Genomic DNA, 7,018 nt, shown 5'->3' with positions numbered 1-7,018 from the left:
TACAATCGGAGTGGATTGGAGGAGGATGGAGGACGTTCCAGAGAACCTCCACTGAAGGGGCTCGTAGAGAAACAGGACGGGGACTAGAGAACTCTCTGAGGTCCAGGGAGGCTTTTATATGACAGGAGATGTACTGTTTTTATATGCTGAATGGAATGAGCCAGGAGACGGGGGGAACTGATAAAGGAAAAGAAGAACGGTTGTAGGAGCCACGCTCCTTAACTAGGCAAGAGAATCAGAGCCTCCATGGACAAATGGAGAGAAAGACCTTTGATCAGAAAATGGTTCATCCTTTTTTTTTTTTTTAAATGTTTTATTTATTTCTAGGAGAGAGAGAGACAGCGTGAGCAAGGGAGGGTCAGAGAGAGAGGGAGACACAGACTCCGAAACAGGCTCCAGGCTCTGAGCTGGCAGTCAGCACAGAGCCCGACGCGGGGCTCGAACCCACGAACCACGAGATCATGACCTAAGCGAAAGTCGGACGCTTAACCGACTAAGCCACCCAGGCGCCCCAGAAAATGGTTCATCCTTAACACCAGGAAACAAGGTGGAGTGTATGGGTTGAGGTGCAGGTAGGAGGGTGAAGTATGTGGACATCTTTGGTTGCTTCTGTTCTCTGACATAAAAGAGGAGATGTGGGAGGCCTGAGAAAGGAAAAATGTAATTGTCGTGTCAGAACCTGGGGGCTAGAATGGACTACAGAAATGTAGGGTCATCTACGCAGTTGTCCCTATGCTCCTAGATCATGGTTATATGCAATGAAATGAGTCAGCATTGTTCTTGCGTCCAATCTTGTGAGTTTGCCTAGGGACAGGCTCTGTGTTGTGTCTTCATCAAGAGGAGCGAGGTGAATTGGTTTGCCCAAGTCCCATGTGTACACAGTGGTGGAAACTAGGTTTTCTAATTCTTGTTTAGGCTGTGCTCTATATAAACATTTAAAACCATAGGAATGCTGTTCGTATATTCCTTTCATTTTTGTTTTATTTCTTTTACTGGTTTTGCACTACCCAATTTCCTTATCCAGGGAGTAGAGAATAGACTGACCTCTCAAAATAATGATTCTCTCTGTATTATTGTCACGATTTTCAACTTTCTTTGGGGTTATGTTTTGCAGGGCAATTATAATATGCAGCAGAAGCAGAAAGAGCCTAAGAACTATTTATAGCATTACTCTGAATTCCAAGTTCCAAATCACTGGCTTTGAAATAAACTGTTGGCATTAAATCTGTGGATAAGAGATCTCTATATATGGAAATCCAGTGAGACCCAAGTGCCCACTATATTATGATTCTGGCTCCTTTCCAGGGTATCATCTTTATCCATTCCAGCTAGAATGTCTCTTTCCACATCGCCAACTAGTCCAGACTAGTCGGGGACCCATATACCTGAGGCTGTATCTGAGGCTGTGTTACATTCCTCTGTATGGATCCCTTGTGATCAGAACAACAATCCGCTTACTAACTGACACTGAACAATCATTATCAATCACAAAATCATTGAGCATGGGGTGCCTGGGTGGCTCACTCGGTTAGGCATCTGACTTTGGCTCAGGCCATGATCTCACAGTTCGTGAGTTCAAGCCCCGCTGACAGCTCAGAGCCTGGAGCCTGCTTCAGATTCTGTGTCTCCCTCTCTCTCTGCTCCCTCATCCCCTACTCATGCTCTGTGTCTGTCTGTTTCTCAAAAATAAATAAACATTAAAGAATTTTTAAAAAATCACTGGGCATATTTGCATGAAGCTTCATTCTTTCATTTTGAAAGTACCTCTGATCTATGTCATATTTTTCCTATGGCTTAAATGCAAAACAAGGGGTGGAGGCACCTGGGTGGTTCAGTTGGTTGAGCTCCAAGTCTTGGTTTTGGCTCGGGGCATGATTGCGCGATTTTGTGAGTTCAAGCCCTGCATCAGACTCTACACTGGCAGGGCCAGAGCCTGCTTGAGAGTATCTCTCTCTTCCTCCTTCTCTGGCCTTCTCCCATTCATGCTGTCTCTGTCTCTCTCAAAATAAATAGATAAGCTTAAAAAATAAATGCGAGATAAGATAACTGCACTTCTGTATAGGTACGTGTTGTATGATGAACAATGTGGGTTTAGGTTATGGTTTATGACGAAGATCATGAAGATGATCCTAGAAGTACTAGAATTGATTTTTTTAAATTATTTAAAAAGTATGGACATCAGGATAAATCACAGGCTTCACAGTAAAAACATGCAGGATAACACATAGGCTCTGGGATAAAATGTACAGGGTAAAGAAACATTTACAGGCAACAGTGTGCATGTCTTACTCCCTTGGATTAGCATCCTTTGGTGTTCAGATAGCCTTCTGATTTAACCAGCTAACCTGAATATGGGCAATGATTCAACTTCCGGAAAGATTTGTCAACTAAACAGTGTACTCTCAGGAATATCATTTTCATAAATTTTCATTGTGGTATGCCCCACTTAGCCTCAATAGAAGCAGAGTCAGGGGCCAGAGATTTAAGGAGTAACGCTCGGGTGATTGAAAGTGAATTGGCTGAAGGTCATGGCTAACTGGATTCTGACAGAAGAGATGGTGCTGTTTATCTCATGAAAAGGATTTCCCTTTATGTACCCTGGGTTGTCTCTGCAGGGGTGCCCCAGGAGTGGGTTTCAGAACTTTTTTTTAGCAACAAGAGCTCTTTAAAATTTTACACAGGTCTTCAATATGTAAAGTAGAAAAAGTAGTATTTAAGTATTGTTAAATACTAAAATTACCATTAACTATTTACAAGGTCAAATTCATACCACTAATGAAAGAATGAGACTATATTCATAAAAGGAAATGTTTCAGGGGCGTCTGGGTGGCTCATTCAGTTGGGCATCCAACTCTTGATTTTGACTTGGGTCATGATTCCAAGGTTGTGGGATCAAGGCCCGTGCTGGGCTCTGTGCTGAGTGTGGATCCTGCTTAAGATTCTCTCTTTCTCCCTCTGCCCCTCTCCCTTACTCACAGGTGCTATCTCTCTCTCAAGAAAAAAGAAATATTTCACATCTGAAGGTCAAGAGTTCCAATCATACATCAGCTTTAGCAACCAATTTGTCTCCATATTTTGGTTGGAGGTACAGGAAAATCCAAAGTTACATGGTTAAATCATTGTAAATTATCAGCTTGATTGTTTATTTTTAAAATCCTGGGTCAAAAATCTCAAGGTCATTTTCAATGAAATTGTCTAAAAGGCCAAATGAGGAACAGCAGAAAGTTGAATCACTAACAATATCTAAAAGTCGCTCATATTCTTTACTACAAAAAAAAAAAAAATGAGAAAGTTAGATGACAAGCACACAATACTTACACAAAGACATCAATGGTACGATATTGTTATTATAAGACCTGTTATCATGCAGCTAGTTATAGTGGGAGGATTTTCACATGCAGTGGGGGGGGGGGGGAGTGTCCATGGTGGCAGAATGCACTACCTTTTGCGATCTTACCTGAGTGGACATTCTGGCTTGATTTTTTTTTTTTAATTTTTAACATTTATTCATTTTTGAAAGACAGAGAGAGACAGAGCATGAGTTGGGGAGGGGCCGAGAGTGAGGGAGATACAGAATCTGAAACAGGCTCCAGGCTCTGAGCTGTCAGCACAGAGCCTGACCCAGGCTCCAACTCACAAAATGTGAGATCATAATCTGAGCTGAACTTGGATGCTTAACCGACCGAACCACCCAGGCGCCCCTTGATCCTTTTTTTATAGTTTAATTCCAAGACATGAGGTGTCTTATGAAAGATACATGTACAAGTATGTTCACATATAAACAGAGAGATGAAGGGAACTACCTCATGCAAAATAATGAGAAAACGTAGCAGCATAAATTCACATACCACTCTCCATTTTGCTGGATTTGGCATAAAATCATTTTGAGCTTGTGAACAGCTTTTTAAATCATTAGAAATATTTTAAATCATTAAAAAAATTAAACCCACGTCATACACTTGCAAGAGTCTCCATAAAACCCAAGTGGAAGAGGATCTGGTGGGAAGCTTTTGGTAATTAAGTGAAAAATCTCAAGGCCAGAATCATCTCCCGAGCTGTCTGTTGGGGGCTGTCTGGCCTTTGGGTAATACAGCTTTCTCTAGCCCTCACCATTTTGGGCACTGCCTGAGCTGTGCCGCTGTGAATGAGAGCGAACCTAAGGTGTGCTAGGAAACATGTTTCAGGAGAAATATCCTACACCCACCATCTCTGAAGTTTTCCAACTCACAGGAAAAAGTCTTAGCCAAGACCCACGGAGAAAACGCGTCAAGAAGTGAGATGACTTTTTAAGGATGTGACCTTAAGTGTATTTGATTGAGTGACACTCACCAGGAGTCAAAAGCTCTGGAATAACCAGAATGAGGATCGATCTCAGCTCTGACTCCTGACCTGCCACAATCATTTTGGATAGGCAAGCCTGCTTTCCTTCTTTTCTTTTCTTTTTATTTATTTATTTTGACAGAGAGAGCACAAGCAAGGAAGGGCATAGAGAAAAGGAGGGAAAGAATCTCAAGCAGGCTCTGCATTGTCAGCGCAGAGCCCAACATGGGGCTCAATCTCATGAACCTCGAGATCAAGACTTGAGCCGAAATCAAGAGTGAGATGCTTAACCAACTGAGCCACTGAGGTGCCACAGACTGCTTTCTCAGCTCATCGTTGGGTTAATTCAAACACCTCACTGCTTCAGTTGGGGCCTCCATAAGCAAAGCCTGGGATGGAGGAGGGGATTTCAGGAAGCAAGAATGAGGCAGCAGGAAGGGTCACGTGAAAACTAATATGGGGCAGGCAAGGGGAGACCGAGTCCACCAGGACCTTCCGGGACTCATAGAAACATACAGGCAGGGACTGGAAGCTTTATTCACCAGCACCTGCCTCTCATCACGAGAAGACTGTCTCCAGGATGTTCACTTAGGTGTGTTGCAGCTGTACCTGCCGAAAGTAACAAGTAAATATGCTGCACCAGAGAAGGATCAGAGAAAGCCCTTCCTCAGTGAGCTGGGGAGTGATAAAACTGAGTTTGCTCAGAAATCTGTGCATGGCAGCTTGGCTGTAATCAGTGGGGGAGGGGCAAGGAGTTGTCCTCCGGGCACAAGACAATTACTGTCTGTTACATCACCTCATTCTACACGTGTTCTAGAGAATCCCATGAGCTGATCGGTTGGGAAGTCAGTCATCAGTCACCAAGGCTGTTTAGTTTTTGGTAGTTCCTGACAGAGGCACCCCTGCTCACCATCCATCCATTCATTTATTCCTTAGTTATGTTTTGTAGCTGTGCTACGAGTCTGGCACGGTTCTAGGCACTAAGGATGCAACAGTTCATAGAACAGAAAACCCACTGTGTTGAGGAGGAAGATAGGCAAAGAAACAAATGCCTGAAATATATTTTTTGGCATAAGTCCGAGGGAGAGAGATAAAGCAGAGAGGAGTTCAGAGGGTGCCAAAAGGGTGCTCCACGAAAGCCAGAAGATGAACAGAAGAGACTCAGTAATTCATCAAGCTCAAATCTGTTTAACATGGCAAATGACCCTCCTCTGGCTTCCTGTCAGAAAACCAGCGAACAAGTTTATTGGAAAGTGGAACTCTTCTTGTGTTGTCTTATTTAAGGATATGAGTTTGTGTTCGGGCAGATTCCACACCCACAGGAAATGACGCAATCTTCAGTGCAAATCCAAGGTGCAGATTCTCCAGGGAAAGTCGAGAGATTCAACACATCCTCACTTACATTTCAGCCACGTGAGTCTTGCCTGCATTTTCCAAATGGAGGATTTCAGCTTCATGGCTGGTGTTCTGGTGTCAAAGGCCATCCTGCAGAAATAAAGATCTTGCAAATGAAACAATGTTCTCACTCTGTGCTCAGGTCAAGCCTGGTGGCTGATCTCACAGTTCCACTGTGGCTTTGGCTCTGACCAATGCTCACAAAATAACAGCACGTGATACCCATGAGGACAAAGGGTTCGGTGCCAATTAAAAGTAAATGCTAAAAAGTTTGAAGAAAGGCAGATTATATGACAAAGATTTCTCAAAACAGATGGATTGTGAAAAGAATCTGAAAGAATGGGTAAGTTTAGGAGCCCCCCGGGTGGCTCAGTCAGTTAAGGATCCGATTTCAGCTCATGTCATGATCTCATGGTTCAAGAGTTTGAGCCCCGCGTCCGGCTCTGTGCTGACAGCTCAGAGCCTAGAGCCTGCTTTGGATTCTGTTGCTCTCTCTCTCTGTACCCTTTCCCCACTTGCTCTCTCTTCTGTCTCTCAAAGATAAATAAAGATTAAAGATGTAAATATCGTTTTAAAAAACGTAAAACAAAGAGTAGGTAAGTTTTAGCAGAGAGCGTTGGTGATGGCATAGTCTCTATGGAGAAGTGGTAGGGGATAAGAAGAATGGCAACCACACTGGGATGGTTCCTACTGGAGAACACTGCATAAATTGGTTAGGGTTGTGTTAGGTGTGGAGAAGCCCTCCAATATCTGTTCACCAAACAGTAGTTGAGCACCCAGCACACACCAGGCGGCATGCCAGGACATGGGACACATGGAGCAGAGAAGTAGGGGCTGACAGGGGTGGTGAGAGTTGGGAGAGATGACATCTGTCAGGGTGAGGAGGGCGAAGGAAGCCTGGGTCACGCTGGTGTGAAACTGGGGTAAACGTGAAGCTCAAAGCGTGGTGGCAGAAACAGAACAATGTCATCTTCTATGAAGAAGAAGCCAACTGAATGTGGTTGGTAATTGATGGGTGTGGGGAATTGAAGCAGGCAGACACATTGACCCAGAGTTTTTGTGGGGGTTTTTTAAGCCTGGGAGAATCTTGGTGCCATTAACAGAAAGATCAAGGGTGTTGGAAAGAGTATGCATTTTCTGGAGAGGAGCGACTGCGCTTCAGAAATAAAGTCACCCCAAGAATCACATCTTGAAGCTAGAGAGGGAGCCAGCATTTGTGCTAGACAATAAAGTGAACACCTAAAGTAAGTTGTGTAACAGTCTTCCCACCACCAATGGGAGCTAGCAGTTGTTACCTCTGTTC

The sequence above is a fragment of the Hyaena hyaena genome, unplaced genomic scaffold, assembly GCF_003009895.1.
Source record: "Hyaena hyaena isolate Hyena2069 unplaced genomic scaffold, ASM300989v1 scaffold_27, whole genome shotgun sequence".
Classification (NCBI taxonomy): Eukaryota; Metazoa; Chordata; class Mammalia; order Carnivora; family Hyaenidae; genus Hyaena; species Hyaena hyaena.
Note: the sequence above shows the minus strand (reverse complement) of the source record.